The following is a 12,958-nucleotide window of genomic DNA, read 5'->3' on the forward strand; positions in this document are numbered from 1 at the left end:
ATACCAATACCACCGTACTTTTAGCACGGAGTCTGATCACGACCCGATCGGCTAGGCCATCTCATCGGAGACATCAACCACAATCACAATTTCAATTACAATTTCCAGCACAATCACCACCATGTGTGCGGCATGGTCTCCTATCACAACCCGATCGACTAGGCCATCTCACCACAATGCCGTGTGGATCGACATCATCCTTTTCTATCAATCATCTCATCCCAATTAAGGGGAATAATTTTATCACATCAATCTCATCCCAAATAAGGGAAATAATTTTATCACATCAATCTCATCCCAAATAAGGGAAATAATTACAATCCATTCCTACACTGGCACATGTAGTTTCAGGGTAAGGTTATTTCAACCTACCCTTCCTCGATGACTATCGATACTCCCAAAAAATATTTTTGATTTGCTTACAAAGGAAACAACAATACAAATGCATTTACCTCATAACTTTTCATACCGTATATAGCCTCATTGGCACTTTTAACATCATTATTTCATTAGCTCTCTTGGCCATACATATGATTCTTCATTCATGGCACAATGGTCGTACTTCGTATTCCACACTTTTATTTCTTTCCTTTCACGGATCATCATAAATATCAACAAATATAATATTTTGGAAATCACAACTTTAGGTTCATTAGTAATGAAGACTTTAAACACAATGGATTTCTTTCCAAGAAATAGAGTAAAATTATTGGTAATCGATGCGCAAGTTAAAATCATAAACAAGTAACACACCATTTATTCTTGACATACTTTTCCCCAAAAAGGACAATACACAATTTCAACTTGCGAATATGTAAGAACGCAAAACACACCGAAACTACTTACAAAGCATAACATTAGTTAAAACAGCCACATATGTGCATCACTTGAGTTCATAAGCTTTTAAGCAATTATATTTTCAAAGTTAATTTTGGAACAGTTGAATCAAAGCTCATTTCATAATCTTTCTCACATCATTTCATTTCATTGGCACCATTGGCCACAAGTATAACTTTCACTCTTGGCACGTTGGCCATACTTTATATCCCCAATTCAGTTATTTCACTTCCAACCATCGTTTTAGATTATCAACAATAAGACATCTTCAATCAAGACTTTAGGTACACATATGAGCAATTAAGAGACTTAAGCATATTGGGATCTTCTCACATAATTTGGCATCATAACCTTCATTTGAAACATGACTCAAAGACATAGCATTTTAATACATATATCATTCTTGAACACATTCCAAAAGGATAACATAATGTGATATAGGGGTGGGCATAAAATCCGAAAAACTGAATTTCGAACCGGACCGAATTAATTCGGTATTTCGGTTTCGGTTTTTTGGGTATTTCGGTCTAATTCGGTATTTCGGTATTACGGTACTGCCCTCGGTATTAGAATCTTCAAATTTCGGTATACCGTAATACCAAATTACCGAATTTTTAAAGACTTTTTTTAAATTGGACATATAGTTAGCTACTACACTCACTGCCTAGCGCCCCAGCCCAAACATTTTTAATATAATTCTCAGCCCACTGCCCACTCCAGCGCCCCAGCCCAACTTCCCAAGCCCACTCTCTAGTCTCTATTCAATTAGGGTCTAAACTCTAAAGATTAGGACATTAGCATTAGTGTCACGACCCGAAATTTTCCACCGACGGGACCGTGATGGCACCTAACATTTTACTTGCTAGGCAAGCCTACGTTAGAGAATCATTAAACCAATTTCTTATTCCCATTAAGTAATAAATAAAAATTAACTAAGATGAAATATAATAAGTGCGGGATATCATAAAACTATATTAATTACTACCACCCGGATCTGGAGTCACAATTCACGAATATTCTAGAATTTACTACAAGTAATAGTCTGAAAGAAATACAACTGTCTCAATGAAAGAAAACAGTAGGACATAAAAGGTAGACGGGGACGTCAAGGTATGTGAACGCCGACAGATCTACCTTGAGTCTCCAGACAGCGGACCAATAGCAAAATCTCGATCAACCTGAGCCGGTATCAAAATCTGCACAGAAAGTGCAGAATGCAGCATCAGTACAACCGACCCCATGTACTGGTAAGTGTTGAGCCTAACCTCAACGAAGTAGTGACGAGGCTAAGGCAAGGCACCTACAAATCAACCTGTACAATTTAACAGTGTATATACAAATAACAGAAATGAAGAACTAAACAGGAAATGTCGGGAGGGAAACATACTGAGGGGAACACAAGATAAAGAACTACAACAGAATGATCACCGGAGCAGTCAATATACCATGAATCAACAGGAATAGTGAATACAGTAAGGAAAAATACACGGCATCACCCTTCGTGCTTTTACTCTCAATCTCACCATAAAATTAATAGAAACGGCATTGCATCACCCTTCGTGCATTAACTCTCATATCATGGCATGACATCACCCTTCGTGCATTAACACTCACAGTATGGCACGACATCACTATTCGTGCATTAATACTCACAATATGGCACAGCATCAACCTTCGTGCCTTAACACTCACAATATGGCACGACATCACCTTTCGTGCATTAACACTCTCCCTTACCATAATGCAATGCATATATAACAACAGGGAGATAAAATAATACGTACAAACCTTACTTCAACATTTGGTTCCATAATATCAATCTCAACTTTGAAATAAAAACTCAATTATCACCAGAAAATCCGTAAACATGATAAGAACGATAAATTGAACAACACTAGTATAACACATAGCAATTAGGCATAGGAAAGAGACAACATAAGAAAAATAGAGAAACATGGAAAACAGATAAATTGGCGGCGCATAAGTACTCGTCACCTCACATATACGCCACTCACATGGATTTCACATAGCAAGTAATCTAAGGTTCCTAATTCCCTCAAGTCAGGGTTAGACACAACACTTACCTTGCTCCGAAGGCCACTTAATTCTCAATCACAGCTTTTCCTATAGAATTCATCTCCAAACCACTCGTATCTATTCAAAATGACCCAATAATATCAATTATTGCTAAAGGAATCAATTATATCGCATAAATTAAATATCCCAAATTTTTCTCCAAAAGTCGAAAAATCGACTCCGGACCTGCTTGGTCAAAACCTAAGGTTCGGACCAAAATCCATTTACCTATTCACCCCCGAGTCCGAATATACAATTGGTTTTAGAATCCGACCTCAAATTGAGGTCTAAATCCTCAAATTCCCGAAATCCCTAGTTTCTACCCTAACCCATAATTCTACCATGAAAACTCTAGATTTTAGGTTGATAATTCAAGAAATGTAATGGGTGATTGAAAGAAAATGGTTTAGAATCACTTACCAACACTTTGGAGAAGAAAATGACTCTTGAAAATCGCCTCTACCCGTTTGGTTCTTGAAAAATATTGAAGAAATGGCTTAAACCCGTGTTTGATTTTGTTTTATGCACTGGGCGACAGTGTGCTTCGCGTTCGCGAGGCCACTGTCGCGTTCGCGAAGGGTACTAGCTGCCAAGCCTTCGCGTTCGCGAGACCCTGCTCGCGTTCATGATGGTTACTTCCCACTGGCCTTCGCGTTCGCGAGGCATTGCTCGCGTTTGCGATGAAGGAACGACCAACCCTTCCCCAAGTGTGCCTAACACTACGCGTTCGTGAGGAGCTGGTCACGTTCGCGAAGGGTAACGCCCCCATCGCTTCGCGTTCGCGAAGAAGAAAACTTCAGCTGCCCAGTTTACTCTTCGTGTTCGCGAGAGTACCTTAGCAAACGCGAAGAAGGACATGCCAGAACACCTGCTGCAGCAAAATACCAGATTTTCAAAGTCCAAAACATCCCGTGGCCTATCCGAAACTCACCCGAGCCCTCGGGGCTCCAAACCAAACATGCACACAAGTCTAAAAATATCATACGAACTTGCTCGCGCGATCAAATCGCCAAAATAACACCTAGAATCACGAATTTAGCACCAAATCAAATGAAATTCTCAAGAACACTTTAAAATTTCTATTTTCTCAATTGGATGTCCGAATCACGTCAAATCAACTCCGTTTCTCACCAAATTTCACAGATAGGTCTTAAATATCATAATGAACCTGTACCGAGCTCTGGAACCAAAATTCGAACCCGATACTAACAATGCCAAATATCAATTAATTCTTAAAAATAAATAATTTCCAGACTTTTAATTTTTATCAAAAATTCATAACTCAAGTTAGTGACCTCCGAATTCGATTCTAGGCATACGCCCAGGTCCCATAATTCAATACGGATCTACCGGGACCGTCAAAGCATGGATCCGGGCCCGTTTACTAAAAATATTGACCGAAGTCAACTAAAATCATCTTTTAAGGTAAAAATTCTTATTTTCATTAGTTTTCAACATAAAAGTTTTCCGGAAACCTGCCCGGACTGCTCACGCAAATCGAGGAGAGTAAAAATGAGATTTTTAAGGCTTAAAAGCGCAGATTGGAGTTCTATAACATAAGATGACCTTTTGGGTCATCACATTCTTCACCTCTAAAACAACCGTTCGTCCTCGAACGGACATAGAAAAGTACCTGGGCTGGTGAAAAGGTGGGGATATCTACTCCGCATATCGGACTCGGACTCCCAAGTAGCTACCTCAATAGGCTGACTGCTCCACTGCACTCGAACTGAAGGGTAACTTTTGTTCTCAACTGGCGAACCTGTCGGGCTAGAATCGCCACCGGCTCCTCCTCGCAAGTCAAATCCTTGTTCAATTGGACAGAGCTGAAATCTAACACATGGGACGGATCACCGTGATACTTTCGAAGCATAGACACATGGAATACCTGATGAACAACTGCTAAACTAGGTGGCAACGCAATCCTGTAAGCCACCTCTCTCACTCTCTCCAGAATCTCAAAAGGTCCGATATACCTAGGACTCAACTTGCCCTTCTTTCCGAACCTCATTACACCCTTCATGGGTAATACCCGAAGTAACACTCTCTCTCCGACTATGAATGCAACATCACGAACTCTACGGTCGGCATAACTCTTCTGCCTGGACTGAGTTGTGCAAAGTCGATCCTGAATAATCTTAACCTTATCCAAGGCATCATGTATTAAGTCTGTGCCCAACAACCGAGCCTCTCACGGCTCGAACCACCCAACTGGCGACCGATACCACCTACCATATAATGCCTCATAGGGAGATATTTGTGTGCTCGACTGGTAACTGTTGTTGCAGGCGAACTCTGTAAGGGGCAAGAACTGATCCCAAGAACCTCCAAAGTCTGTGACACAAGCGCGGAGCATATCCTCCAAGATCTGAATAGTACGCTCGGACTGCCCGTCCGTCTCAGGATGGAATGTTGTGCTCAAATCAACCCGCATACCCAACTCACGTTGTACTGCCCTCCAAAAGTGCGAGGTAAACTGCGTACCTCGATCAGAAATGATAGACACGGGCACACCGGGAAGACGGACGATCTCCTGAATATAAATCTCTGCTAACCGCTCCGAGGAATAGGTAACTGCCACAGGAATGAAGTGCGCTGACTTAGTCAGCCTATCCACAATAACCCACACGGCGTCGAACTTCCTCTGAGTCTACGGGAGTCCAACAACAAAGTCCATAGTGATACGCTCCCACTTCCACTCAGGAATCTCCATCTGTTGAAGCAAACCACCGGGTCTCTAATGCTCATATTTCACCTACTGATAATTCAAGCACCGAGCCACATAAGCAACTATATCTTTCTTTATCCTCCTCCACCAATAATGTTGTCACAGGTCCTGGTACATCTTGGCAGCGCCCGGATGAATAGAATACCGGGAACTGTGGGACTCCTCAAGGATCAACTCACGAAGTCCATCCACATTAGGCACACAAATACGACCATGCATCCTCAAAACTCCGTCATCTCCAATAGTAACCTGCTTGGAACCACCGTGTCGCACTGTGTCTCTAAGGATAAGTAAATGAGGATCGTCATCCTGCCGATCTCTAATGCGCTCAAATAAAGAAGACCGAGCAACTATACAAGCTAGAACACGGCTGGGCTCAGAAATATCTAACCTCACGAACTGGTTGGCCAGGGGCTGAACCTCCAATGCTAGTAGTCTCTCACCAACTGGAATATAAGCAAGGCTACCCATACTCGCTGCTTTTCTATTCAATGCATAAGCCACCATATTGGCCTTTCCCGGATGGTACAATATAGTGATATCATAGTCTTTCAATAGCTCCAGCCACCTCCTCTACCTCAAATTGAGTTCCTTCTGCTTGAACAAATACTGCAAGCTCCGATGATCAGTGAATGCCTCACATGGCACGCCGTAAAGATAGTGCCTCCAAATCTTCAGCGCGTGAACAATGGCTGCCAACTCTAGATTATGAACAGGGTAATTCTTCTCATGAACCTTTAGCTGCAGCAAAGCATATGCAATAACCTTGCCACCATGCATCAACACCGCACCCAGACCAATACGAGATACGTCACAATATACTGTATAAGATTCTGAACCTGTGGGTAACACCAATACAGTGACGTAGTCAAAGCTGTCTTGAGCTTCTGAAAGCTCGCTTCATACTCGTCTGACCACCTGAACGGGGCACCCTTCTGGGTTAATCTGGTCAACGGGGCTGCTATGGATGAAAACCCCTCCATAAATCGACGGTAATAGCCCGCCAAACCCATAAAACTACGGATCTATGTAGCTGATGTGGGTCTAGGCCAGTTTTGAACTGCCTCAATCTTCTTAGGATCCACCTGAATACCCTCTGCTGATACAACGTGACCCAAGAAAGCAACTGAACTCAACCAAAACTCGCATTTTGAGAACTTAGCATATAACTGGCTGCCTTTCAGAGTCAGAAGAATGATCCAAAGGTGTTGCTCATGCTCCTCTCGACTGTGGGAGTAGATCAAGATAACATCAATAAACACAACCATAAAGGAATCCAAGTAGGGTTTGAACACCCGGTTCATCAAATCCATGAATGCTGCTGGGGCATTTGTCAGCCCAAATGACATCACTAGAAACTCAAAATGCCCGTACCGAATCCGAAAAGCTATCTTAGGGACATCGGATGCCCTAATCCTCAACTGATGGTAGCCAGATCTCAAATCAATATTCGAAAACACCTGGGCACCCTGAAGCTGATCAAATAAATCATCAATCATCGGCAATGGATACTTGTTTTTGATAGTGACTTTGTTCAACTGTCGATGATCTATACACATCCTCATTGATCCATCTTTCTTCTTCAAAAACAACACAGGTGCACCACAGGGCGAGACATTAGGTCTAATGAAGCCCTTATCAAGCAAATCTTGCAACTGCTCCTTCAATTCTTTCAACTCTGGTGGGGCCATGCGATATGGCAGAATGGAAATAGGTTGAGTTCTCGGAGCCAAATCAATGCAGAAATCAATATCCTTGTAGGGTGGCATCCCAGACAGGTCTGCAGGAAACACCTCTGGGAACTCACGAATAACTGGTACCGAATCTATGGAAGGAACCTCCGCACTAGAATCGCGGACATAAGCCAAATAAGCTAGATACCCCTTCTCGACCATATGCCGGGCCTCCACATAAGAGATAACCCTGCTGGCAGAATGGCCAAGATTCACCCTCCACTCTAATCGAGGCAACCCCTGCAAGGCTAAGGTCACCGTCTTGGCGTGACAATCTAATATAGCATGATAAGGTGACAGTCAATCCATACCCAGTATGACATCAAAATCAACCATGTCGAGAAGTAGAAGATCTACACGAGTCTCAAGACTCCCAATAGTGACCACACACGAACGATAAACACGATCTACAACAATAGCATCTCCCACCGGTGTGGACACATACACAAGAGCACTCAAGGAATCACGGGGCACAACCAAATAGTAAGCAAAATAGGATGACACATAAGAGTAAGTAGATCCCGGATCAAATAGACCTGAATGTTCTCTACTGTAAACTGAAACAGTACTTGTGATAACAACGTCAGATGACTCAGCCTCAAGCCTGGCTGGGAAAGCATAACACCTGGGCTGGGCCCACCACTCTGAACTACGTCCCTAGGACGGCCTCTAACTAGCTGGTCTCCACCTCTACCGGCCTGACCTCCATCTCTAACAGTCTGGCCTCTACCTCTGGCTGCCTGACCCCTGCCTATGGTTGCCTGAGCAGGTGGTGCAACAACTGGTGCCGAAACCATGGCACGAGAACTCTGATGTTATGAGCTGCCCGTTGCCCGAGGGCAAAATCTAGCAATGTGCCTCGGATCACCACAAGTATAACATAACTTCGGATGCTGTGACTGCTGACCTTGACGACCTGAATAACCATCCTGATAACTCTGGAGTGGAGGTGCACTAATAGGAGCTGGTGGTGCACTGTAGGCTAGCTGGTCGGAATAATGCATTTGAGGGCCATGACCACCTGAGGCACCGTGGGATGCCTGGAGTGCTAAATGAAACGGCCTGGGAGGATGGCCTCTACCAAAAGTACTCCTGCCTCTAGATGAGGCACCGCTGAACTCACCGGAATGACGAGGTCTCTTGTCAGACCCCTGACCTCCCTGAGTATGAACCATTTCGACTCGTCTGGCGACATTAGCAGCCGCCTGAAAAGAAATCTCACTCCTAGTCTCCTTAGCCATCTACAATCTGATAGGCTGAGCAAGTCCATCAATAAACCTCCTCACCCTCTCTCTCGGTAGGAAACAGAAGAATGGCATGACAGTCCAAATCCACAAAATGGGTCTCATACTGACTAACAGTTATACTGCCCTACTGGAGACGCTTAAACTGACGGCGACGCTCTTTTCTCAATATGATAGGTAGAAACTTCTCTATGAAGAGCTGAGAGAACTGGTCCCAAGTAAGAGTAGGCGACCCAACTGGTCTGGACAACAAGTAATCTCTCCAACATTTTTTGGCGGAGCCAGTCATCTGAAATGCAGCAAAATCGACCCCATTGGTCTCCACTATACCCATGTTCCGTAGAACCTTGTGGCAGCTGTCAAGATATTCTTGGGGGGCCTCTGAAGGAGCACCACTAAAGTGAACAAAAAAGAGCTTGGCAAACCTGTCCAATCTCCATAAAGCCTCAGAAGATATAGCTGGCCCATCTTCGACCTGTACCGCAATAACCGGCTGAACTAATCTGACTGGCTGAGTTGCTGGAGCTTGATACTGGGGAGCTATCTACTCTGGAGTGGGAGTGGTGGGAGTTTGGGCTCCTCCTCTAGCCTGAGAGACTGCTGGTGCCATGGGAAATGCGCTAGTCTGGGCCACATTCTCCATAAGGCCCACTAAACGGACCAAAGCGTCCTGAAGTATTGTGGTAGCAATGAACCCCTCCGAAACCTGGGTTGGTCCGGCAGGAACAGTCTGGGTTGGAACCTCCTTGTCAAGCTCTATCTAAGGCTCCACTGCTGGGGCTACTGCTCGGGCTCTAGGCTGAGCCCTGCCCCTACCTCGGCCTCTGGCACGGCCTCGACCTCTGCCTCGCATAGGAGCTGTCACTGGAGGCTCTGGCTCCTGCTCAGCTGAGGAAGCGGTATGTGTTATCGCCATCTGCGAGAGAATAAGAGTAGAAGAGTTCAATCAGCATTGAGAAAGCAAAAACGTGCGACAGAGAATAATAGAAGTGAAACTTATTCCTAAACTTCATAACATCTGGAAGATAAGCACAGACGTCTCCGTACCGATCCTCCAGACTCTATTAAGCTTGCTCGTGAATCGTGAGACCTAGGCAACCTAGGGCTCTGATACCAACTTGTCACGACCCGAAATTTCTCATCGACGGGACCGTGATGGCGCCTAACATTTCACTTGCTAGGTAAGCCGCCTTTAGAGAATCATTAAACCAATTCCTTATTCCCATTAAGTAATTAACAATAATTAACTAAGATGAAATATAATAAGTGCGGGATATCATAAAACTATATTAATTACTACCACCCGGATCTGGAGTCACAATTCACGAACATTCTGGAATTTACTACAAGTAATAGTCTGAAAGAAATACAACTGTCTGAATGAAAGAAAAAGTAGGACATAAAAGGTAGACGGGGACGTCAAGGTCTATGAACGCCGATAGATCTACCTTGAGTCTCCGGACAACGGATCAATAGCAAAATCTCGATCAACCTGAGCCGGTATCAAAATCTGCACAGAAAGTGCAGAGTACAGCATCAGTACAACCGACCCCATGTACTGGTAAGTGTCGAGCCTAACCTCGACGAAGTAGTGACGAGGCTAAGGCAAGGCACCTACAAATCAACCTGTACAATTTAACAGTGTATATACAAATAACAGAAATGAAGAACTAAACAGAAAATATCGGGAGGGAAACATACTGAGAGGAACACAAGATAAAGAACTACAATAAAATGATCACCGGAGCAGTTAATATACCATGAATCAACAGGAACAGTGAATACAATAAGGAAAAATGCACGGCATCACCCTTCGTGCTTTTACTCTCAATCTCACCATAAAATTAATAGAAACGGCATTGCATCACCCTTCATGCATTAACTCTCATATCATGGCACGACATCACCCTTCGTGCATTAACACTCACAGTATGGCACGGCATCACCATTTGTGCATTAATACTCACAATATGGCACGGCATCACCCTTCGTGCATTAACACTCACAATATGGCACGACATCACCCTTCGTACATTAACACTCTCATTTACCATAATGCAATACATATATAACAACAAGGAGATAAAATAATACGTACAAACCTTACTTTAACATTTGGTTCCATAATATCAATCTCAATTTTGAAATAAAAACTCAATTATCACCAGAAAATCTGTAAACATGATAAGAACGATAAATTGAACAACACTAGTATAACACGTAGCAATTAGGCATAGGAAAGAGACAACATAAGAAAAATAGAGAAACATGAAAAGCAGGTAAATTGGCGGCGCATAAGTACTCGTCACCTCACATATACGCCGTTCACATGGATTTCACATAGCAAGTAATCTAAGGTTCCTAATTCCCTCAAGTCAGGGTTAGACACAACACTTACCTCGCTCCGAAGGCCACTTAATTCTGAATCACAGCTTTTCCTATAGAATTCACCTCCAAACCACTCGTATCTATTCAAAATGACCCAATAATATCAATTATTTCTAAAGGAATCAATTATATTGCATAAATTAAATATCCCAAATTTTTCTCCAAAAGTCGAAAAATTGACCCCGGACCCGCTTGGTCAAAACCTAAGGTTCGGACCAAAATCCATTTACTTATTCACCCCCGAGCCCGAATAGATAATTTGTTTTGGAATCCGACCTCAAATTGAGGTCTAAATCCTCAAATTCCCGAAATCCCTAGTTTCTACCCTAACCCCTAATTCTACCATGAAAACTCTAGATTTTAGGTTGATAATTCAAGAAATATAATGGGTAATTAAAAGAAAATGGTTTAGAATCACTTACCAACACTCTAGGAAAGAAAATGACTCTTGAAAATCGTCTCTACCCGTTTGATTCTTGAAAAATGTTGAAGAAATGGCTTAAACCCGTGTTTGATTCTGTTTTATGCATTGTGAGACAGTGTGCATTGCGTTCGCGAGGCCACTGTCGCGTTCGCGAAGGGTACTAGTTGCCAAGCCTTCGCGTTCACGAGACCCTGCTCGTGTTTGCGATGGTTACTCCCCACTGGCCTTCGCGTTCGCGAGACATTGCTCGCATTCGCGATGAAGGAACGACCAACCCTTCCCCAAGTGTGCCTAACACTACGCGTTCGTGAGGAGTTGATCACGTTCGCGAAGGGTAACGCCCTTTTCGCTTCGCGTTCGCGAAGAAGAAAACTTCAGCGGCCAAGTTTACTCTTCGCGTTCGAGAGAGTACCTTCGCGAACGCGAAGAAGGATATGCCAGAACACCTGATGCAGCAAAATACCAGATTTTCAAAGTCCAAAACATCCTGTGGCCTATCCGAAACTCATCCGACCCCTCGAGACTCCAAATAAAACATGCACACAAGTTTAAAAATATCATACGAACTTGCTCGCGTGATCCAATGGCCAAAATAATACCTAGAATCACGAATTTAGTACCAAATCAAATGAAATTCTCAAGAACACTTTAAATTTTTTTTTTCTCAATTGGACGTCCGAATCACGTCAAATCTACTCTGTTTCTCACCAAATTTCACAGACAGGTCTTAAATATCATAATGAACCTGTACCGGGTTCCGAAACTAAAATACGGACCCGATACTAATAATGCCAAATACCAATCAATTCTTAAAAATAAATAAATTCCAAACTTTTAATTTTCATAAAAAAATTTATAACTCAAGATAGGGACCTCCGAATTTGATTCTCGGCATACGCCCATGTCCCATAATTTAATACGGACCTATCAGAACCGTCAAAGCATGGATCCGGGCTTGTTTACCAAAAATATTGACCGAAGTCAACTAAAATCAACTTTAAGGGCAAAAATTCTTATTTTTATTAGTTTTCAACATAAAAGCTTTCCGGAAACCTGCCTGGACTGCGCACGCAAATTGAGAAGGGTAAAAATAAGATTTTTAAGGATTAAAAGTGCAAATTCGAGTTTTATAACATAAGATGATCTTTTGGGTCATCACAATTAGGCAGTCACGAACTCAGCTCACTCCTCACTCCTCACTCCTCATAAAGTCAATTCCGATTTAAGGCGATAGTTTCACAAATTTCGGGTAAACGAAGACCAAATACAAAAAGAGATCGGCTGTTATTGCGATAGTTTCACAAATTCTGAAAGAGATCGGCTGCTGTTTCAAAAGCTTGCTGGGACTTCAAAGAGATCGGCTGCTGTTTTAGAAGCTTGCTGGGGCTTCAAAGAGATCGGCTGCTAATCAAAATTCAAAGGTATGTTTCTAGTTTCTTCCATAATTTGTGTTAGAACTGCTAAAGATTGACTCTTTTTTTAAAACCTTTTTACCGGTTTTTATTTGTTTTACCTTGAAATTAGATTA

Source organism: Nicotiana tabacum, chromosome 2, assembly GCF_000715075.1.
Source record: "Nicotiana tabacum cultivar K326 chromosome 2, ASM71507v2, whole genome shotgun sequence".
NCBI classification, from domain to species: Eukaryota; Viridiplantae; Streptophyta; class Magnoliopsida; order Solanales; family Solanaceae; genus Nicotiana; species Nicotiana tabacum.